General features: G+C 41.6%; 1 protein-coding gene across 3 annotated transcripts in view; it reads right to left on the bottom strand.

Annotated features, from left to right (window-relative positions):
• The window catches only part of KCNG3 (potassium voltage-gated channel modifier subfamily G member 3), a 101,818-nt gene that overhangs the window by 59,163 nt on the left and 18,171 nt on the right, over positions 1 to 24,484 (bottom strand). The window lies entirely within an intron of this gene.

Genomic DNA, 24,484 nt, shown 5'->3' with positions numbered 1-24,484 from the left:
ATTTGATCTCTAATTTGGTGTTTTAAAATTACCTTATATGGAGCTAGCCACAATATGAATGTTACTTACGCTATGAGGACAATGGTTCCCAACTGATGTCAGCTACGAGGTAGGGCAGAACGCCTTTGTTCCTACAGATGGTGGACATACCCAAGTTTTCAATGATTCATTTCTTGGTAAATAAGAGTGAACTCAAGAGGCGCCTGGGTGGCTCAGTTGGTTAAGCATCCAACTTGGGCACAGGTCATGATCTCACACCTCGTGGGTTTGAGCCCCACATTGGGCTCTATACTAACAGCTCAGAGCCTGAAACCTGCTTTGGATTCTGTGTCTCCCTCTCTCTGCTCCTCCCTTACTCATGCTCGCTCTCTCTCTCAAAAATAAACATTAAAAATTTTTATTTTTTATTTTATTTATTTATTTTTTTAAGTATTTTTATTTATTTCTAGGAGAGAGAGAGAGACAGCGTGAGCAGGGGAGGGTCAGAAGAGAGGGAGACACAGACTGAAACAGGCTCCAGGCTCTGAGCTGGCAGTCAGCAAAGAGCCCGACGCGGGGCTCGAACCCACAAACCGCGAGATCATGACCTGAGCGAAAGTCGGACACTTAACCGACTAAGCCACCAGGCGCCCCAAAAATTTTTTTTTAAAAAGAGTGAACTCAAGATCATTTCTTAAAATGTTACTCTGCTTTCTTTTCCTGTAGGCTTGTGTGAGAAACACTGAAGCCAAGGCAATTTTTTGTGCCAGTGCCCTCACCAGGATGGCACCAGGTCACAACCATCCTCATCACAAGGGGTGCGGTGGAAAAAAGGCTAAGGACTCCTGCACTGGAGCAGAACGATCACTAGTTTCTTCCCAAAGGCCCAGCTAGTTTGTTTGTTTTCCATAGCTATTTTTATGCAACATGTATTTTAAAACATAAGGCCACAGTTTACCTAGAGCAGTATTTACTAACCTTTCCACATCACTGCACACAGTGAAAATAATAATATTTACATAGCACACTGGCAGCAACGGGCAATATTCTTGAAGTAGAAGCCACCAGCCCGGGAGGCTCTGGCTACCCTGGCCCTTGCCTGCACTCCTCAAGGCTGAGGAAATTAAACCTCAGCACACTGTTTTGGAAGCCTTGATCCAGAAAGAGAGGTGATTCTGAGGTAATTTTTAATCAAACTACCTTCTGAAATTCTAAGCAAAAGTTACAAGTAGCATACCATCATTTATTTTTCTCCACATAATTCTTTTCCACCACTGACTTACTCCTTAACATCAGAAGTACAATGGAGAGAAGAGAAATTGGGATGGGAAGGCCCATGGGGCAACATTCTGAAAAGAATGAAAAATGCATTCTACAGATCACAAGTTGGCTGGAGGTTACTCAGAAAAATGAACAAATAAAATGCACCATGTTCCCATACTACAGGGTTGGCAGGACTATAAATGTTCATTTTATTTTATTTTTTTTTTGAATAGGTAGTAGATTCACATGATTTTTTAAAAGATAAGAAAAGAGAGTAGTATGGAGGGGCGCCTGGGTGGCTCACCCAGTTGAGTGACCAACTCCTGACTTCAGTTCAGGTCATGATCTCATGGTTTGTGGATTCAAGCCCCATATCAGGCTCTGCCACTGACAGCACGGGGCCTGCTTGGGATTCTCTCTCCCCCTCCCCAACTCGCACCTGCTCACGTTCTCTCTCTCTCTCAACATTAAATGTTTAATGAATAAACATTAAAAAAAAAAAAACTTAAAGAGAGTATGGAAAGAAAATTCTCACTCTTGCCCTATTCCCCAGTTACTGGGCCACAACCCCTTCAGAGGCTCTCGGGGAGAATCCACTCCGTGCCTCTTCTAGCTTCTGGTGGCTATAGGCATTCCTTGGCTTGTGGTCATGTCACTCAAGTCTCTGTCTCCATGGTCCCTGCCTCCTCCTCTTCTGTCATAGTGTCAAATCCCTCTGCTTCCTTCTCATGAGGATAGCGCTCAGGGCCCACCAGGCTAATCCAGGATAATCTGCCATCTCAAGATCCTTAATTTAATCAATCTGCAGAACCCCTTATAACATATAAGTAATACCCACTGGTTTCAGGGATCAGGACCTGTTATCTTTGGGGTAACGGGGGGGGGGTGTTTTTCAGCCTACTACACGAAGTAAGCACACCAAGTCAGCAGAAGAAATCACACCTGCTCCCACGGTTTCTCTATTGTATTATCTGCTGCTCCGCTCATGAATCCCACTCCCCTGTGATTGGCGGCAGCTTCCCTGTCCCTACCAGGCCATCAGTAAAAGCTGCTGCCATAATGGCCTCTCTGAACCTGGGGGTTTAGAAAACTGGGAGGGTAAATGAAACTTGTAGATTTAGAAAATAGGAAGTTGCATTTTTTTCAATATGTAGTTTCTTTTTAAATGTTTATTTTTGGAAGAGCAGAGTGGGGGAGGGGCAGAGACAGGGGGACAGAGGATCCAAAGCATGCTCTGCGCTGACAGGCTGACAGCACTGAGTCCCACGTGGGGCGCGAACTCACGAACCGCAAGATCATGACCTGAGCCAAAGTCGGATGCTCAACCAACTTAGCCCCCAAGTGCCCCTCAATATATAGATCTAACACATATAATACCACATATCACAGGTTCCCCATATTTCCAGTCCCCCCACTGCAGTTAGGCAGGGTCACGTGACTCGTTTGGACCAATGAGCTTTGAACAAAATGACTATCCCTTCTGGGCAAAAGCACTAAAGAGTGAATGCTAACTCTCTTCCCTGCTGTGGCAACCTGGAAGCCAGGAGTCCCCCTAAATGGCTACAACATGGTTGGGCCCCTGTCAACCCAAGCCCCTGAGTGGCTATACAAAGACAGACATTCCCCATCCTGACTGTGATTGGATATGATATGTGAGCGACAAATAAATCTTGGTTGTGTTAAGTCACTTAGATTGCTAAATTGGCTGCTATTCTAGGTAATAAACTTGTAAATATAGTAAGTAGTAAGATGCATACTCAAAAGGGACTGTAGCAGCACACGGTGGTGATAGTAATCATCTTCTCAGACTGGCTGTGGTTAAAACACACCAGTTCTACAGCTAAAGTCCTCTGTCTCTCCTCTAACCAGACAGGATCAGGAGCACCCCACCTGTGGGAGGAGCAGCCACAGGCCTGCTCAAGGGGCCTACGGAGTGGCAGACTCACAGTGATCTTGCAAGGGTTCTCCCAGCAATAAAACTCTAACATTCCATTAACTTAAGCAGAGCAAAAATTCCAATTGTGCCAAAAATACCAGAACATGTTCTAATTATTTCCACCAGCAGCCAAAATTGTTCGGATTTTTTTAAAAAAGGAGGAAATCCAAATGGTGTAGAATAATCTGTCAGTATGGGAATTTCAAAGAGGTAAACTCTGTAATGAGGCCCTCTGGGCTCTTCCTGCCCACCCCCCAAGTCAGATGCAGTTTATCCAGAATTCCCTGCCAAAGGGATGAATCAGTAAGAAACCCCAGGCATCCCTCCTTCACCCAGGACTATGCCAAGGCAGTCTCCAACAACAAACACGACGAAGCCTGCCAAAACTCCCCATGTTGCCAAATGGTGCTCTCGCCAAAGCCACCACCACCAACGGCTGAAAAACTGAGTACTGTTTTACTGAGTGCTACAGCCAACAACTGGGTACTCCCAAAGGTTACTTCTATAAAAAAACAAACAGAAAAAAAAGAACTAAAGAAGAAGATACTGAGGGACACCATACTCCGTTGAAGTCCATGTTGATTTCTTTTGAGGCCCAAATATAAAACGCTGAATTCACGGCTAATAAAAATATTTACCATTTATTGAAGGCTTTCAATGCTGGGCACTGTGCTAAGCACTTTATAGACATCACTTCATTCAGTCTTTTTCTAGAGTGCACTTCCCCAAATATTTCCATTTTCCAGATGATAAAACTAAGCCTGGAAAGTTAAACACACTGAAAATTGTGAATCTTTTCCAAGGTCACACAACTGAGATTACAGTGGCACGTGTAAAGTGACCCAGCTCCCTTGGGCTTTAAAGCTCTTAAGGAACATTTGAAGATGCTAACAATTTTGATGGCAATGTTCACTGTAAACGTGAAATTATGTACATCAATCTTTTGGTCTCCATGGTTTATGTGTGAGAGCAGCATTTTTCAAACTGTCAGTTCTTAACCCTTTAATGGATCAAAACTGACCTTTTTTCAGAAATTGAACAGCAAACATCAGAGTGCAAAGCATAGTTCTATGAAACTTTTGTTTCAGTTACATATAATTGTACCTTAAGTTACGACATAAAACCATTCTTTTCTTCTGGTACCAAAGCACCACAGCAACTGCTGGCTAGCATCAGTCATCAACTGATCCCGCATGACAGAAGGCACATCTGTCCAGAGGCTCCAAAGGGGAGCAGATACTTTCAGTACTAACCAGTTCTACTGCTTGCCCTGCCACCCTGCCAAAAGTCACACAAAACCTAAGTGGCCATTAACTACGCCGTGTGGGGTAAAGGAAAGTCTCCCTCTGCGTACCATCTGCTCATCTTCTTTCATCAACATTTTATTATGAAAAATGTCAAGCATGAAGCAAATTCACTCATATTTTAAATACACTTGTTTATCACCTATTAACCTCTCTATCCATCTATTACTTTTTATTTGTTTGTTTGTTTTTAAGTGTTTATTATTTATTTTTGAGAGAGAGAAAGGGAGAGAGAGAGAATAAGCAGGGGAGGGACAGAGAGAGAGATAGAGACAGAATCTGAAGCAGGCTCTAGGCTCTGAGCTAGCTGTCAGCACAGAGCCTGACATGGGGCTCCAACCCAAGAACTGTGAGATCATGACCTGAGCTGAAGTTGGATGCTCAACCAACTGAGCTACCCCAATCTTTTTTTAAAAGGGAAGAGCACTTCCCTCTAAAAACTTCAAAATGCATATCATTTACTAGAGTTCAATATTTGTTCCATTTTTTAATGTAAACTTCACATGCAATGAAATGCACAACCTTAAGTGTACATTCACAGAGTTTTGATAAATGTATAACCTCTATAAACTTCTAGAGATGCAGAGCATTCATTCACATCACCCCAGAGATGTGAACTTTTTATTATTTTATTATTTTTATTCTATTTATTATTTTACTATTTTTGTTACCTCCTCTCATTTTCCAGACCCATCAGACACTTAGCATGTGCTCAACAGATGTTTGTCCAGTACAATGTAAATGACTTTGATAGACCTCAAGGGCCCAGGATGGCCACTTCACAGCCACAGCAAGCCTTTTGGTTCTTCTGGGACCTTTAAGGAATAACTGAAGCACACCATCAAAAAGGGTGTGGAATTCAGTTGCACCTTTGTCTTATACCATGTATAAAAATGGACTATAGACCTCAAACTATAAGACTAAAAGAAAGCATAGGGAAAACTTCATGACATTGGACTTGGCAATGATTTTTTTGAACATGACACCAAGAGCACAGACACCAAAGGCAAAAAGAGACAAATGGGATGATATCAAACTTAAAAACCTGTGCATCAGAGGACACAATCTGTAAGCAGAGTGAAAAGGCAATCTACAGAATGGGGAAAGTTATTTGCAAATCATGTATCTGATAAAGGGTCAAAATCCAGGATATATGAAGAATTCCTACAACTCAACAACAAAAACCTAATAACCTAATTAAAAAATTAGCAAAGGACATGGAGCACCTGGGTGGCTCAGTCAGTTAAGCGTCTGACTTCGGCTTAGGTCATGATCTTGCGGTTCGAGAGTTCAAGCCCCACATTGGGTTCTCTGCTGTCAGCGCAGAGCCCACATCGGATTCTATATCTCTCTCTCTCTGCCCCTTGCCGTTCTCTCTCTCTCAAAAATAAACAAACATTTAAAAAAAATTAGCAAAGGACTTGATAGACATTTCTCAAAAATAATCTACCATGGCCAACAAGCATTATGAGAAGATGTCAATATCATTAATCATCTGAGAAATGCAAATCAAAACCATGAGGAGGTATCATCACACCCATTAGGATGTTTACTATTAAAAAACAGAAGGGGCATCTGGGTGGCTCAGTTGGTTAAACATCCAACTCTTGATTTCAGCTCAGGTCACCTTACGGTTACGGGATCAAGTTCTGCATGGGACTCCACGCTGAGCATGGAACCTACTTAAGATTCTCTCTCTCTCTCTCTCTCTCTCTCTCTCTCCCCACCCCCCATACCCACCCCTCTCCCCTGCTTGTGCTCTCTTAAAATTAAAACAAAGCNAGAGATACTGGATACAGAAAGATTGGAGATATGGTGAAATTGGAACCTTTGTGCGCTGTTGGTGAAATTATAAAAGGGTACAGCTACTAAGGAAATCATTCTGGGGGTACATCAAAAAATTAAAAATAGAACTACCATATAATCTAGCAATCCCGCTTCAGGGTATCTATCCAAAGAACTGAAAGCAGGGTCTAGAAGGGATATTTGCACACCTAAATTCATAGCAGCACTATTCAGAATAGCCAAGAGATGGAAGCAACTGAAATGTCCATCGACAATGACTGGATGAACAAAATGTGGTGTATACATACAATGGAGAGTTATTCAGGCTTACCAAGGAAGGAAACCTGTCACATGCTACAAGATGGATGAACCTTGAGGATATTATACTAAGTGAAATAATCCAGCCACAAAAAGATAAACACTGTATGATTTCCCTTTTATGAGATATCTAAAGTAGTCAACTTCATAGAAACAGAAAGTAGGACGGTGGTTACCAGGGGCTAGGCGGACAGGAGAAAGAGCAGTTATTGTTCAGTAGGCACAGAGTTTGGATTCACAGGATGAAAATGTTCTGGACATCTATTTTACAACAACATGAGTAATTCTTAATGCTACTGAAATGTAGATACAAAAATTATTAAAATAGTAAATTTTTGTTTTTTTTTAAAATCAGAATAAAAAAATAATAAGGCAGTGGGGGGATTCAAACCTACTAGAGACTGAAGCCAGAGCCTTAGACCACTGAGCATGCTGGAACAAGGGGAAAAAATTGTGCTGACCCTGTCATTAATTAACTTAGTGACTTATTCAAAAGGATTTAAGGTGATTGTTCTTGTGGTATGCACCAAGCAGAACCTGATTCAAATTCAATACTACATGGACAATTAAGAAAACAGGGGCACCTGGGTGGCTCAGTTGGTTAAGTGTCCGACTTCCACTCAGGTCATGATCTCATGGTTCATGAGTTTGAGCCCCATGTCAGGCTCTGGGCTGACAGCTCAGAGCCTGGAGCCTGCTTCGGATTCTCTCTCTCTCTCTCTCTCTCTCTCTCTCTCTCTCTCTCTCTCTCTGCCCACCCCCCACTCATGCTCTGTCTCTCAAAAGTTAAGACATTAAAAATATTTTTTAAATAAATAAGGAAAGGAAACAAAAGAAAAGGAAAGAAAAAAGAAAAATATAGAGGCACCCGAGCGGCTCAGTCAGTTAAGCATTCAACTTCAGTTCAGGTCATGATCTCACGGTTTGTGAGTTCAAGCCCTGCCTCAGGCTCTGTGCAGACAGCTCAGAGCCTGAAGCCTGCTTCAGATTTTGTGTCTCCCTCTCTCTCTGTCTCTCCTTTGCTCTCTCTCTCTCTATGATAAATAAATATTTTTAAAAAATTTTTAAATAAAAAAATAAACAAAAGTTTATTTATTTTGAGAGAGAGAGAACATGAGCATGGGAGGGTCAGAGAGAGAGACTGAGAAATGGTTAGAACTGTCTCATAGGAGAGAGAATCCTAAACAGGCTGGCTCCTCACCATCAGTGCACAGCCAGACCCAGGGGTCCGCCCACAAGCCACAAGACCATGACCTGAGCCAAAACCAAAAGTCAGAAACTTAACCGACTGATCCACCCAGGTGCCCCAAGATATACAGTATTTATCTTTCTTTGACCTATTCCACTTAGCAAAATGCCCTCAAGGCCCATTCATGCTGTCACAAATGGTAAGATTTCCTTCTTTTTATGGATGAATAATATTCCAATATATATGCAGTTTCTTTATTCATTAATCTGTCAATGGACACTTACATTGTTTCCAAGTCTTGACTATTATAAATAATGCTACAGTAAACATGGGGGTACAGGTATCAAATTATCCTTAAATTGGAATAGGATTTTAAGGTTCAATTATTTCTTTTAATGTTTGTTTATTTTTGAGAGAGAGAGAGTACGAGCAAGAGAGGGGCAGAGAGAATGGGAATACAGAATGTGAACCAGGCACCAGGCTCTGAGCTATCGGCACAGAGCCCGATGTGGGACTCAAACCCATGAGTTGTGAGATCATGACCTGAGCCACAGTCCAACGCTCAACTGACTGAGCCACATAGGCACACCAATTATCAGTAACTTTATAAATCTATACTGTATAGGCATGAAAAGGAATAAGGTGCACTACTGAGCTCTGATGTGAAACATTCCTCAAGATGTATAGATACAGGGGAGCCTGGGGTGGCTCAGCCGGTTAAGCGTCCGACTTCGGCTCAGGTCATGATCTCACAGTTCATGGGTTCGAGCCCTGCGTCGGGCTCTGTGCTGACTGCCAGCTCAGAGCCTGGAGCCTGTTTCAGATTCTTTATCTCCCTCTCTCTCTGACCATCCCCTGCTCACGCTGACTCTCTCTCTCTGTCTCAGGAATAAATAAAAAACATTTTAAAAAGTTAAAAAAAAGATGTACAGATGCAGAACAGTACATAATTATGCTATAATGGTGTGAATGTGTGCGTGTGCACATGCATGTTCTAGAAGGATACTTCAAGAACCTGTTAACACCAGCTGCTGCCTCTTAGGGAGGGAGCCTGGGAGCCTGATGCAGGATGGATACTCACTTACTTCCATTCCCTTTTGTACTGTTAAATGCTTGACTGTGTGCACATAATATTTTTCCAATTTAAAAACAAATTTTTGTTAGGAAAATGTAAAAAGCATGCCCAGATAGAAGAGCAATCACTATGATGGAGTTGTCAGCAGCTTTAATCAGCCAGCACAACCCCAGGAGTGCCACAAAAGGAAAAGTCACACCCTTCCTACCCCAAGCTTTCAGACCTAAATGTACAAGGCATTTCCAATCATCTTTCTAACAGGCACATAGAGCGTAATAATACAAGGTATAATAAAAATTTCCAACAAACTGCACATCAATGTTCACCACATTACCTACAGTGTCTTTTATATCCATACAAGAGTTTTCTCCACAACAATAAGTTAAATGGGAAAAATAGCAGAATTTTTTAAACAAATCGTGATTTTTCTTGTGCACTTTAATTACCTTTAAAAAAATCTATACCATTCCTTTTTATCTTCCAATCTAGATCAATAATGAGAATAAATAAGAACAGACTATGAACCCACTCAAGTACCAAGCATCTTTCTCTAAATTTACATGTACTAATTAATTTAATCCTTACAACTAAATGCAATAGGTTTACTATTTTCACCACTTATATTTTTTTAATTTTTTATGTTTTATTTATTTTTAAGAGAGAGAGAGAGAGAGACAGCATGAGCAAGAGAAGGACAGAAAGAGAGGGAGACACAGGATCCGAAGACAGGCTCCAGGCTCTGAGCCAGCTGTCAGCACAGAACCTGACTCAGGGGTCGAACCCACAAACCGTGAGATCATGACCTGAGCCGAAGGCCGGACGCTCAACCAACTGAGCCACCCTGCTGCCCCTATTTTCACCACTTATAAATGAGGAAACTGAAGCAAAGAGAAGTCATTCACTCATGCCACACAGCTAATAAATGGTAGATTAATAATATACTCATGGGCCACCTGGGTGGCTCAGTTGGTTGAGCATCCGACTCTTGATTTCAACTCAGGTCATGATCTGAGTCATGGGAGGGAGCCGTGCATCAGGCTTCACACTGAGCATGAAGCCTGCTTAAGATTCTCTCTCCCTCCGTCCCCTCCCCCACTTGCACACTCTTTCTATATACGTGTGTGTGTGTACAATATTAATTACTATTATTATTATAACAATAACTGGGTGGCTTAGTTGGTTGAGTGTCCAACTTCGGCTCAGGACATGATCTCACTGTTTGTGAGTTTGAGTCCTGCATCTGTAAGCACAGAGCTGGCTTTGGATCCTCTGTCCCCTCTCTCTCTGCCCCTCCTCTGCTCATGCTCATTCTCTCAACAATAAATAAATGATGATAAAAAAAATTTTAATGATATATACTCATTGGTTATGTACTACATTGAATCCTCACGGGGATTTATGTATTTCCTTATTGCTGTAATCAAGGTATACTTGCTATTTTATGTTCCTCAGTTGATATTATTGTGTTTACTCATGCCTGTGTTTGGATGGCCATTTCTTTAGAATATGTGGCAGGATAAGGATAGTGATAAATAGAAAGGCCACTGGGAGCTGAGGATTGGCTATGCAGGACTGGGTTCTCCCACTGGAGTTTTCAAGAAGCTGCTGTTATGCTGCTCCATCTCTTCTCCACAGGACCCCTTGCACCGGGCTGCCCTTGCTCTTTTACTCCCCACTTAGCAGACAGGAGCATACACTTCTCTCCCCTGCCTGAGTAAAATGGGGCTCTACCTCCTAACTGCACGGCACAGTTTCTCCTCTGTCATTTCTCTGTCCTCCACTTTGACAACATGGGCACCAGGCCCACATTCTCTCTTTACAAACAGGGACCAGCGATCTTCTACAAAGGAACAACCAAGTTCTTGACTGTACATCCAAGGATCACAATACCTGCTCTGCCAGGACAGGGAGCTACTCATCATATACAAATCCATCAAATATCAGAGTGTGTTTCTGTGAGAAATCACAGGCAATTATTACAAATAACCATGACCTTCTCCTTCAGGCATAATAATCAGTCCCATTTTCAACCCAAATACATGAATTAACTGCATTGTGGTAGAACCTGAGGAGTATATATCTTGCTAGGTATTCTGTCCAGCTAGTGTGACTTAGTAGAGATGGATTCTAAAACCTAAAGGAGATATGGTTTTGATCCTTTGGCAATGTGGGTGTGTGTGTGTGTGTGAGTGTGCGCTCGCGCGCGTGTGCACGTGTGCACGTGCGTGCTGAGTGGGGGTTAACTTTTGAGATGAGGAATCAAGACCCATTCAACATACAAACTAAGACAGAATGGTGTTATGAACCCCCACGTACCCTGTCCCATCAGCTCATAGCTAATTCCTCCATACCCACGCCCGCGTCCACGTCCCTTCCCAGGTATTATGTATAAATAAATCCCAGGTGTGGGCATGTATCTCAGAACCCTTTCTTGTCCTCCCTGCCTGGTGGGTCAACCAAATGTTCATGAAGAGAGTGAGGAAATGTCCAAGGCCCTAGTCTGAGTCTCCTGAGACAGCTCCATACAAATCAGGGCAAGCCAATGTCCTGTAGTGAGGATGCAACGACAACTTGGCTGTGATTCTAAATCCATGAGCACATTAATTCCTTCATCATGCAATAAGGCTTATGAGTGCCTACTGTATGCCAGGCTCTATAGAGCCACAGAGACGTCTGGAAAGATGAATTACAGATACAACTTAACTATAGTTATATAAGATGTTAACTGGAGAAAGCTCGATGAAGGGTACACTGGAACTCTACACTATTTCTACAACCTCTTGTTGAGTGTGAAGTTATTTCAAAACAAAAAGTTTTTTTAAAAAGATACAATTTTGTGGAGGTTTGGCTGGCTCAGTCCATTGAGCATCTGACTCTTGACCTCAGGATCATGAGTTTGAGCCCAATATTGGGCACAGAGATTACTTTTTAGAAAAAGATACAATTTCAAGCTTTGAGTTTCTGGGTTTGTGAACACGTGGAGATTTGGAGCGAAGGGTGCCCTTGGATAGGTCGCAGAAGCTCCATGCCCTTCCTCCATATACTGCCCTATGCATTTCTTTATCTGGCTGTTAATTTATATCCTTTTTCACATCCTTCAATAAACTGGTAAACCTGAGAAGGAGGAGAAGAAAAAGAAAGACTATAACTTAGTCTAAAAATTTTTTTTAATTTAATGAAAAGTAAGACATACCATCTCCAACAACCTTACACATATTATAAACTCAAATACAAAATGTAGAAAGTGGTAAATGCTACAGTCAACCACATAAAGTTCAGAAAAAGGTAAGTTTTCCTTCACCTAGGGGACTACAGAAGGCTTCTTTGAAAAAGGGGCAATTTAATTTGTTATGAAAAGACCAGCACAAGCAAAGGGCAGGAAAATCTGGAGATATAAAAGCAGCTACATTTAAGAAGATGAAAAGGGAAACTGGAGCCTGAAGTTTATGTGATGGCAATGATCATGGGAACCATTTATTAAAGTGACTATGAGGTTGGTGCATTAAATACACCATGTCATGTTATAGGTACATATGTATGCAGGAAAGGAGCCAAGTGATCAAATTATTAACAGTGGTTATCCCAAGAGAAAGAGGGGGATTGGCAAGTAGAGGACTGTAAAGGTAGGAATCCATTTTTCAACATAAGCATCTATGACTCAAGAATTAACCATGTGATTTTTTAAATTTCAATTTTTTTTTGAGTTTATTTATATATTTTGAGAGAGACAGAGAGAGCTCAGGGGAAGGGGCAAGGGTAGAGACAGAGAGAGAGAGAGAGAATCCTAAGCAGATTCTGTCTGTGGGGGTCCATACATAGAGCCTGATGTGGGGGCTCGATCTCACGAAACCATAAGATCATGACCTGAGCCAAGACTGTGGATCAGATGATGAGGCACCTGGGTCGCTGACTCGGTTAGGCATCCAACTTCGGCTCAGGTCATGATCTCACAGTTCAAGCCCCGTGTCAGGCTCTGTGCTGACAGCCTAGAGCCTGCTTCTGATTCTATGTCTCCCTCTCTGCCTCTCCCTGCTCATGCTCTATCTGTCTGTCTGTCTCTCTCTCAAAAAAAATCGGACACTTAACCTGCTGAGCCACCCAGGTGCCCCAATGTTTATTTTTCTTGAGGGGGTGAGCAGGGGAAGGGCAGAGAGAGAGGGAGAGGGAATCCCAAGCCGGCCTCGTACTATCAGTGCAGATCCCGACCCAGGGCTCAAACATGAGTTCATGACCTAAGCCGAAATCAAGAGGTGGACGCTTAAGCAACTGAGCCACCCAGGTGCCCCTATTTATTTATTTTGAGAGACAGAGAGAGAGAGAGCGCGCGCGCGCATGAAAGGGGAAGGGGCAGAGAGAGGGAGACACAGAATTCCAAGCAGACTCTGCACTGCCAGCAAAGAGCCTGATGTGGGGCTCAAACTCATGAACCGTGAGATCAACACCTGAGCCAAGATCAAGAGTTAGATGCTCAACCAACTGAGCCAGCCAGGCCAAGTCAGAAAAAGCACAGAAGCAGAAAAGCATCGTGGTGCTCAGAGAACAGGAGACTTTCTTGGTTGCAAAGTGAGATGTGTAGTGGGAAGAGGGGGTGGATGTGGGAATTATGGCTGGGTGTGTACACAGAAGCCTTACAGTGAAGCTGATGGGTTATGAAAGACAAGTTACAGCCTTTTTTTGTTGTTGAGAGAGAGAGCAAGCACACAAGCAGGGGAGAGGCAGACAGAGGATCTGATGCGGGCTCTGAGTTGACAGCACAGAGCCCGACATAGGACTCAAACTCATGAGCTGAGAGATCATGCCCTGAGCGGAAGTTGGACACCTAACTGACTGAGCCACCCAGGCGCCCTTCAAGTTACAGCTTTAAAGGCAAAGGGATCGCATTAAAGATTTGGCAACAGGTGGATTCATTCATTCCATAAGCACTTCTTAAGTTCTTATGTGCTGGGCATGCTGCCAGACCCGGGAGCTAGGAAGAGGCCAAGTGGGCTGTGGGAATAAGCGTCAGGCAGGAGTTTATGGGATGGCTGGAGTGTGCAAACAGTCAGGAGGCTATGACACAGGCAAGACACATGGAAGGCCCAAACTAGTAGAAAAGGATAGGAGTGAAATGAAATGAAATGAAATGAAATGAAATGACAGGATATAGATGCCAGAAACCTTCAGCAAGACCCTGCCACTGACTAGCAGGGAGGGGCAGAGAAAAGAGCTACAAGGATGTGAGCAGACACCCAGCACTCAATTGACAATCACTGTCCTAAACCTCCAGGAGAGATGTACGAGGCAGAGGAACCAGGCTGTCCCTAAACTGAAAGGAAAGTGAAGAAAGAGAAACCACCCAGAAAAATCTCACTACAAGAGATGGCCACTCTGAACCATCCTCATTTTCCTAACAGATGGAAAGACAGAAATCATCTTTTCAGAGTGAAATTATGTAAAGAATCGCATCAACATCTTGCTTCAGTGTTCATGTTCATTACCTTCTAACTGAGGACCTCAGCTCTGTTTTGACTGCGAAGAAACCATCTGCATTTTGGGGTGAGCCAAGGCTCTCAAAGTCAGGGACATCAGGCTAGTCTTCGCCAGCTGCTAAGGAATGTGTTTTTAGATTGCCATGTTCTCAGTGGACATACACTTACGAGTGAAGAGACCCAAAGCCTGTGGTTCCGATCTCGCTACTAAAAAACTTCCAAGAGATAAGAGCAATAGAAATCCAAACTGATCAGAACCTGTCCTCCTAGGCCACCTGACTGTCCACTTCAGGTGGACCCCTGTCATCTGCAGGCCTAGTGATCTCTCCCAGCACCTTCACCACCGCCTCAAACAGACATAAATCCATCCAAATACTATAAGAAAATCTGGGCGCCTGGGTGGCTCAGTCGGTTAAGCGTCTGACTTCGGCTCAGGTCATGATCTCATAGTTCGTGTGTTCGAGCCCAGTGTCAGGCTCTGTGCTAACAGCAAGCTCAGAGCCTGGAGCCTGCTTCAGATTCTGTGTCTCCCTCTCCCTCCCCCTCTTCCCTCGCACTCTCTCTCAAAAATAATAATAAAAAAAAAGAGACCTAACCAACTAAGCCATCCAGACTCCCCATATTTGCTATCTTTAACCACAGGTAAATAATAAGTCCAGAAGTTAGGTTGAGCTATTTTTGCTTAATTACAGTGTACCAGGTTCCCATACACAAACATCAGGACACAAATGATACTTCTTCACACAAAGCTTCCTACAATATACACATAAATACAAAAGACTTAATCAATTATAGGGCTATTAAAATATGCAGAAATTAGGTATTATTGAAACGACAAGCTAAGTGTTTTATTCTACAGTCAAGGATACAAAACACTTGCGGCACTAAAAGCAGCAATGTTCAACTGCCAGTAATGAGTTACTGACTCCCAACTACCATCAGATAGAAACTGAATTCATGATCACACCATACAAGGCTCCAGATCATGCCACTCACCGCCTTGCACCATCTGTTCCCAGCAATGTGAAGTATTCTCATGCCTCTTCCTTTGCACATCTAACCCCCCATCCTGGCTAACAGCAACTAGGCTTCAAATCTGAGCTGAAGTATCATCACCCTTGGAAAGCATCCCTTTCGGTTCCCAGCATGACTGGGTTTCTCCAATGCCCCCTGAAACAGCCAGTGTTTACCTCTAGCATAGCACATACCACATTGTGACATGACTGTATATTTGTCTATGTTTCCCCAGCCAGGGGGCAATGGGGACTGTGTCTGTCTTTTTATTTTTTTTTATTTTTATTTTTTTTAATGTTTTATTTATTTCTAGGAGAGAGAGAGAGAAAGAGACAGCGTGAGCAGGGGAGGGTCAGAGAGAGAGGGAGTCACAGACTGAAACAGGCTCCAGGCTCTGAGCTGGCAGTCAGCACAGAGCCCAAGGCGGGGCTCGAACCCACGAACCGCGAGATCATGACCTAAGCGAAAGTCGGACGCTTAACCGACTAAGCCACCCAGGTGCCCCTGTGTCTGTCTTTTTAAAAATCACTACAGTGCCTAATCATGAGGTATTCAGTAAATGTTTGAATAAATAAACGGTATAATAATTTCCTCATTAGTGAGTGCATTGTTGTGTCTGTTGTGTTGATTAAAAACACAAAACAAAACAAAGGGTGCGTGGGTGGCTCAGTAGGTTAAGCAACTGACTCCTGATTTCAGCTCAGGTCATGATCTCATGGTTCATGAGTTCAAGTCCCACATCGGGCTCCATGCTGACAGTGTGGAGCCTGCTTGGGATTCTTTCATTCCCTCTCTCTCTCTCTCTCTGACCCTCCCATGCTCTCTCTTTCACTCTCTCAAAATAAGTAAAATAAACTTTAAAACAAAACAAACAAACAAAACAGCGGCACCTGGCTGGTTCAGTCAGTGGAACATGTGACTTTTGATCTTGAGTTGTAAGTTCAAACATCATGTTGTATATAGACAGTACTTAAACTATCTTTCAAAGCTAAATGAATAGGGGCGCCTGGGTGGCTCAGTCGGTTAAGCATCCGACTTCAGCTCAGGGTCATGATCTCACAGTTTGTGAGTTCACGCCCCACGTCGCGCTCTGTGCTGAGTGCTCAGAGCCTGGAGCCTGCTTCAGATTCTGTGTCTCCTTCTCTCTCTTTGCCCCTTCTCTGCTCATTCTTTTCTCAAAAATAAAAACATTAAAAAAAATTTTAAAGAAGCTAAATAAATAAAAACTAAAAAAAAAATAAAGATAATATATTACCACTTACTTTATATCACACACAAAAATTAATGAGATGGAGTGTAAAAGCTAAAACCATAAAAATTTTACAAGAAAAATGCAGGAATCATCTTCGTGATTTGGCAGCAACCAACCTTTTTCATGCAGGACATACAAAGTACTTATCGTAAAAGAAAATATCGGTAAGTTAGATTTCATCAAAATTTAAAACTTTAGTACATTAGTCCCACCTTATCCATGGGGGATACATTCCAAGACCCCCAGTGGATACTTGAAATCACAGATAGTACCAAATCTTATGTATGTTTTTTCCTATACATACGTACCTCTGGGAAAGTTTAATTTACAATTAGGCACAGTAAGAGATGAACAACAAAAACTAATACCAAAATAAAACAATTTTGGGGCACCTGGGTGGTTCAGTCAGTTAAGTGTCCGACTTCAGCTCAGGTTATGATCTCACGGTTTGTGGCTTCAAGCCCAGCGTTGGGCTCTGTGCTAAAAGTCAGCTCAGAGTCTAGAGCCTGTTTTGGATTCTATGTCTCTCTCTCTCTCTGACCCTCCTCTGCTCACGCTGCCTCTCTCTCTCTTTCAAAAATAAAACATTAAAAAAATAAATAAAAGAAAAAAGAACATGAGTAGGCAAAATACTAGAGGAAAATACACACAAAACGTTTATCTGACAAAGGACTGGTATCCAGGATGCATAAAGAGCTCCTGTAATTCAACAATAAAGACAAAAAAAGCCCAATTAAAAAAAATACACTAAGGGGCGCCTGGGTGGCTCAGTTGGTTAAGTGTCTGACTTTGGCTCAAGTCCTGATCTCATGGTTCGTGAGTTTGAGCCCCACATCAGGCTCTGTGCTGACAACTTGGAGCCGGGAGACTGCTTTGGATTCTGTGTCTCCTTCTCTCTCTGCCCCTCCTCCGCCTGCACTCTGTCTCTCTCACTCTCTCAAAAATAAAACAAACTTACAAAAAAAACACACTAAGTTTTTGAACACTTCACATAATATAATATAAATATAAATAAACACTTCACATAAATATAAACAATAAATACATGAAAAACATGTTCAATATTCTCATCATCAGGGAAATGAAAATTAAAACCACAGTGAGATATTACTATTCACCCAACAGAATAACTAAAACTAACAAGATTGATAACACCAAATATTGCAAGGATGTGAAATAACTGAAACTCTTATACATCGTGGATGGTGGTACAACATGGCACATCCAATCTGGGAAACGGTGTGGCCATGGCCCTCATGCCCTAAATAGACTTCTGATGGGCTAAATCACATGACAAAATCAATGAGTTAATTTCCTGAACTGAGTTTTCATTAAAGCAAATTTTGTATGACTCAGAACTGGAGAGCAGAAGGGAAAAGAAAGAATCAGGAAAGTAATAAAGATCAAAAAATACAAAAATAAAAAGGACACAAAGATGCAAAACAGAGAAGAACAAAAACAAAAGCTGGTTCCATGAAAATATTAATTATATTTTGCCCCTAGCAAGACTCACCAAGAAAAAAAAGGCAACTAAAAGCAATGGAGGGAGCAGTGAATCCAGAAGTCCACATACTCACAGAGATGGGATCCATGGCAGACAAGCCTCTCCATATCAGTGGGGTAAATACTGGACTATTCTACAGTGTGGAGGAAACTGTTATCCACATGAAAAAAACAAATTAGAGGTGCCTGGGTAGCTCAGTCAGTTAAGTATCTGACTCTTGATTTAGGTTCAGGTCATGATCTCATAGTCATGAGATCTAGCCCTGTGTCGGGCTCAGGTGTAACCTGCTTAGGAGTCTCCCTCCTTCCCCCTCTCTCTGTCCCCTCCTCCAAAATCAATAAATATTGAAAAAAAAAAGAAAAAGAAAGAAAATTAGATCCCTCACATCATAAATAATTTTAGCTAGATTAAAGGCCAAATTTGAAAAATGAAAGTTACAATTAACTTTCTAAATATATTTTTTCAATCTTGGGAAAAATTAAAAAATATACAAGAATCCTTAAGATGCTGAAGATATGAGATGTTTTCTTAATAAGAAAAAAAGATGTAAACCATAAAGGACTATATTGATGAATTTGTCTATACTAAAATGCATAACTTCTATACACCAAATAACACTGCAAAGTCAAAAGACAAGCCATAGTCAGGAAGAAAATATTTGCAATTCACATAATTGACAGAAATCAGTACCCACGATGTGTAATTAATCATTAAGAAAAAAATAGAAACAGAGGCACCTGGGTGGCTCAGTTGGTTAAGTCTAACTCTTGATTGCAGCTCAGGTTATGATCTCGTGGTTTGTGGGTTCAAGCCCCACATGGGTCCGTGCTGACAGCATGGGGCCTGCTTGGGATTCTCTCTCTCTCCCTCTTTCTACCCCTCCCTGGCTCTCTCTTTCTCTTTCTCTCAAAATGAATAAATAAAAAAGAAGTTTAATAGAAATAGAAAAATGAGCATAGGATATGAACATACAGTTCACAAAGAGGAAATGCACATGGCAAAAAATAATATGAAAAGATGCTCAACTTCACTAGTAATCAGGAAAATGCAAATTTACCACAATGACATATCATACACTCCCACTAGAACAGCCAAAATTAGAGACTGACAAGCCCAAGCCTTAGTGAGGACACAAAGCAACTGGAACTCTCATACACTGTTGGTGGGAGTATAAAATAGTACAACCACTTTAGAAAACAGTTTGTCAGTATCTTAAAAGTTAAATATACATCTACTCTATGATCCAACAATCCACTCCTAGGTATTTGTCCAAGTGGAAAAAAATATGTCCATAAAAACTCTTGTACAAGAATGTCCATAAGAGATTTATTTATTACTAAAAAGAAGTAGTGGGGTGCCTGGGTGGCTCAGCAGTTAAGCATCTGACTTTGGCTCAGGGCATGCTCTCACAGTTTTTGAGTTTGAGCCCCACATCAAGCTCTCTGTCAGCACAGAGGCCCCCATTCTCTCTGTCCTTCCCCCAAGCACACATTCACTCACTCTCTTGCTCTCTCTCTCTCAAAAATAAATAAACATTAGAAAAAAGAAGAAGAAGCAGGGGTGCGTAGCTGGCCTCGTTGGTGAAGCATATGACTATTGGCCTTAGGGTTATGAGTTGGGTGGAGAGATTACTTAAAAACTAAATCTTAAGAAAAATAAAAAATAAAATAAAAACAAGGAGCAGTGCAAATGCCTATCAAGTGAGGAACTGATAAACAAAATGTATATTCATACAATGGAAGACTACAAAATGGAATGATCTTTCCTCAAAAAACTACCTAAAATTATCATATAACCAGCAATTCCATTCCTAGGTATCTACCCCAAAGAAATGAAAACATGTGTTGACACAAAACCTTGCAATATACGAATGCTCATAGCAGCATTATTCATAAAAGAGTGGAAACAACCCATATGCTCATCAACTGATGAGTGGATAAACAAAATGGAGCATAACCATACAACAGACTCTTATGCAGCCATAAAGAGGTATGAGGTACTGATTCATCCTATAACACTTATGAATCTTGAAAACATTATGATAAGTGGAAGCCAGACACAAATGACTCCATTATTGTATAACTGCATTTATATATGTCCAAAACGGGCAAATCCATAGAGACAGAAAGTAGATTAATGGCTGTCAGGGGATAGGAGGAAAGGGGAATAGAGACTGCTAACAGATCAGACGTTTCTTTCTGGGGTGATGAAATGTTCTGGAACAGTGGTGACGGTTGCACAATACAGGGACTATAATAAAAACCATCAAAATTGTACACTTGAAGAAAATGGTCAGTTTTATGTGAATTACATCTATAGCCTTTTTTAAGTCACAAGCTACTAATATAAGAACACATGGATGAATGTTTAAAAACATGATGATGGGGTGTCTGGCTAGCTCAGTCAGAAGAGCATGAGACTCTTGAGTTCAGGGGTCGTGAGTTCGAGCCCCACGCTGGGTAGAAAGATTAAATAAATAAACTTTAAAAAACACAAAAAACATTATATTGATGAAAAGAAAGACACAAAAGAGTACAACCTATATAACTCAAGTCATGTTAAATTCTAAGTACAGGGATCCCTGGCTGGCTCAGACCATGGAGTGTGCAACTCTTGATCTCGTAGTCATAGGTTCGAGCCCCACATTGGATGTAGAGATTATAAATAAATGAACTTTAAAAAAATTTTTCAAAGTACAGGGGCACCTGGGTGGCTCGGTTGGTTGAGTGTCCAACTTCAGCTTAAGTCATGATCTCATGGCTGGTGAGTTCGAGCCTCAGGTCAGGCTCTGTGCTGACAGCTCAGAACCTGGAGCCTGCTTCCAAGTCTCTCTCTCTCTCTCTCTCTCTGCCCCTCCCCTGCCCACACTCTCTTGCTCTCTCTCTCTCTAAAAATAAAGAAACATTAAATTAAAAAAATTTTTTTTAATTTCTAAGTAAATACAGTGACAGAAATCAGTGGCTGCCTAGGGCAATAACACAGAGGGCAACTTTTTAGGGTGAAAAAATGTCCTGTATTCTGAATGGGACGGTAAGCACACGGATACACACATTTGTCAAATGTCAATCAAACTATGTACTTAAAAATGGATGCACTTCATTTTATGTAAATTATAGCTCAATAAAATTGATTTAAAAAGAATAAAATGTGAGATATTATTTCACATCAATTCAATTAGCAAAGTTTTAGTCTGACGCCTGACAACATGTGGATGTGGCAAGGACTGAGCAAAAAGACTCTTCTCATTCCCTACCAGTAGGAGAACAGATCAGTGCAACCACTCTGGAGAACTATTAGCAATATGTAGGGGAGATGTGCATACCTTTCAATACAGCAACTCCAGTCCTAGGTAGATACATGACAGCAATTCTCCTATATGTGCACTGAGACATAAACAAAACTATTCACTGCAGCACTACAGTAACAGCAAAATTTCCACTGCGGGAAGAACAAATAAATCAATGCTCACTACATTACTGTTAAAATGAAAGGGCTACAGCTATAGATATCAACATACACAAATCTCAAAAACATAAAGTTGAGCTAAAAAGGCAAGCTGCAGATTCCACTAATGACACCGTTTGGAAAAATGGTTTTAAGTGTGGGAAACACCACTATACCTCATGTGTAGCTACATACATGTACGCACAAACATGGAAAAAGGCTATTTAAATGTGTGGAAACAATACCATTGAAGTCAGGGGGCACCTGGCTGGAAGAACATGTGATTCAGGGTCTTGGGGTTGTGAGTTCTAGTCCCATGTTGGGTGGAGAGGTTACTTAAAATTTTTAAAGAAAGGGACCCCTGGGTGACTCGGTTGAGCATCAGACTCTTGATTTTCTCTCTGGTCATGATCCCAGGGTTGTGGGATTAAGCCCTGCATTGTTGGGATGAGTGTGGAGCCTGCTTAAGATATTCTCTCTCTCTCTCTCTCTCTCTCTCTCTCTCTCTCATTCTCTCCCCCTCCCCAAGTGGTGCCCCTCCTCTGCTCGAGCTTGCTCTCAAATCTTTAAGAAAAATTAGCCATGAAAGTGACTATTTCTGCTGAAGAGAAAGGGACTCCAATGGCAATGAGGCAACCAGTGGACTTCAATTGCACTTTTTTTATGTTTATTTACTTTGACAGAGAGAGAATGTGTTTGAGTAGGGGAGGAGCAGAAAGAGAGGGAGACAGAGAATCCCAAGCAGGCTCCACGCTCAGTGCAGAGCCTGATGCAGGGCTCGATCTCACAACTGCGAGATCATGACCTGAGCTGAAACCGAGTCGGATGCTCAACTGATTGAACCACCCAGACGCCCCTCAACTATCCCTTTTCTGTTTTATTTTTTAAGTTTGTAGTAGGTAGACGAGAGTTCAGTGTACTATAATCTATATATTTTTTACCTGCCTGAAAGACTTCATAATAGTTTTATGTATAATCTCCTCTTCTGCCTTTGTATAAAGCATGTGTTTATTTTAATTTCACGGATTGATTTATTCTGCTGCCTACATTTCTGATAGCTGTATTCCAGGAAAAATACAGTTTGATTGGCATAAGGAATTCTACTTTTTTTTAATGCTTAAATTTTGCTTTATTTCCCATAGTCTCTTCCCTAAAAAAAAAAAAAAAAAATGCCTGAGAGCATTACAGCAAATGCTCTTTAAAGCAACAATATGTAAATAAATTATATAGATTTAAAAAAAAAGACAATCTGTTTCAAAGCCCATTATATATTGTACTGTTAGCTAGACACTTTCTATCTTTATAGAGACTGAAAAATTACTTCCATTTACTTAAACGACATACAGAAAAATAACTATCAATTAAATTCAACACGGTCCTTAATTTGGTTCCTGAGATACAAGTCAAAGGTCTACACACATCATCTACGAGTCCAAATGCAGAGCTGCTGTGGCACAGAAAGCAAGAGTGTGGACGAGGCACACGAGCTCGGGAACCAGACCCAGGTGATTCCTGGTGCCAGAGCACCGTAGCGTTCCTGTGACCTATAGTTGGTTACTTATCGCCTGACCTATGACCTGTGACCCGACATACTAACAGCCTCAGGATGCTTCATCTAAAGAAACAATTCCGGTGTGGTTGGGCATATAGTGGGGAGCTCTGTAATATTTACTTCACCTACTCCCTCCCTGCACCCACGCAAAGACACTCACAAGACGACACGCCAACTGGCCATACTGCAAAGTTTCCCTTAAAGCAATGAAAAAAAGGAAAGGTTTCTATTTCCCTTCAAAACGTTATTATATCATATCACACAACCATATCCTTGGTGATTATAAATTAGTGCACATCATTAGTAAATGAACACAAGGGTGGGTAAAACCCTGTCACCAAGTGTTCTATGAAGAGGCATTTTATACTATCCAAAAGCTGAATGCTGTCTTCCAGGCACTTCAGTACCGTTATGGAAGAGCTTTAACACTTCCTTGGCATCTTGTCCCCTTCTTATAAAGGTAAAGTCACTTAACATGTCACTCAGGGAACTGCTGCCCAACTTGATGCCCCACCTGGGACCACCGTCCTCTCCTGATACCTCATGACGCTCTCCTGACTTACTGACCTGTAGCAGTGAGATCCTCCAAAACCATGCCGGCAGCTCTCGCCTCCTCTCACTCCCTTGAGCACAGTGGTCCCCAAACCTCTTGCTCGTGTGACTCTTGAAACAGTTTAGAAAAACTATGTATCGGACAACTTAGAAGAAATGGACAAATTCCTAAACACACACTCACTACCAAAATTCACACGGGAAGAAATAGAAAACCTGAACAGACCCATAACGAGTGAAGAAATTTAATCAGTTATCAAAAACCTCCCAACAAATAAGAGCCCTGGACNNGCAAACCATGAGAGACTCTTGAATGCTGACAAAAACTGAGGACTGATGGATGTGGGGGGAGGGGGGGATGGGCATGGAGGAGGACACTTGTGGGGATGAGCACTGAGTGTTATGTGGAAACTAATTTGACAATAAACTATTTGTAAAAAACAAAACAAAACAAAAAAAAACTATGTATCTCCCTGGGACAATTTTATTTTGACACAACAATTTTTAAGTTAAAATAGTTGCAAAGCATGTAAATTCTGGCAGGTCGCAATAAGACCATTTAAAGATAAAATGTGACTTCATTTTTTTTTTCTACTCTTTATAATGTTTTATTTTGAGGGCACCTGGGTGGCTCAGTCAGTTAAGCGTCCGACTTCGGATCAGACCATGATCTCGCAGTCCATGGGTTCGAGCCCCGCATCAGGCTCTGTCCTGACAGCTAAGAGCCTGGAGCCTGCTTCAGATTCTGTGTCTCCCTCTCTCTCTGCCTCCCCAGCTTGTGGTCTGTCTCTCTCTGTCTCAAAAATAAACATTTAAAAAAATTTATAATGTTTTATTTTTATTTTTGAG

Source organism: Crocuta crocuta, unplaced genomic scaffold (genome assembly GCF_008692635.1).
Source record: "Crocuta crocuta isolate KB4526 unplaced genomic scaffold, BGI_CrCroc_1.0 scaffold67, whole genome shotgun sequence".
NCBI lineage: Eukaryota > Metazoa > Chordata > Mammalia > Carnivora > Hyaenidae > Crocuta > Crocuta crocuta.
This window is presented reverse-complemented; position numbering and strand designations above follow the sequence as displayed.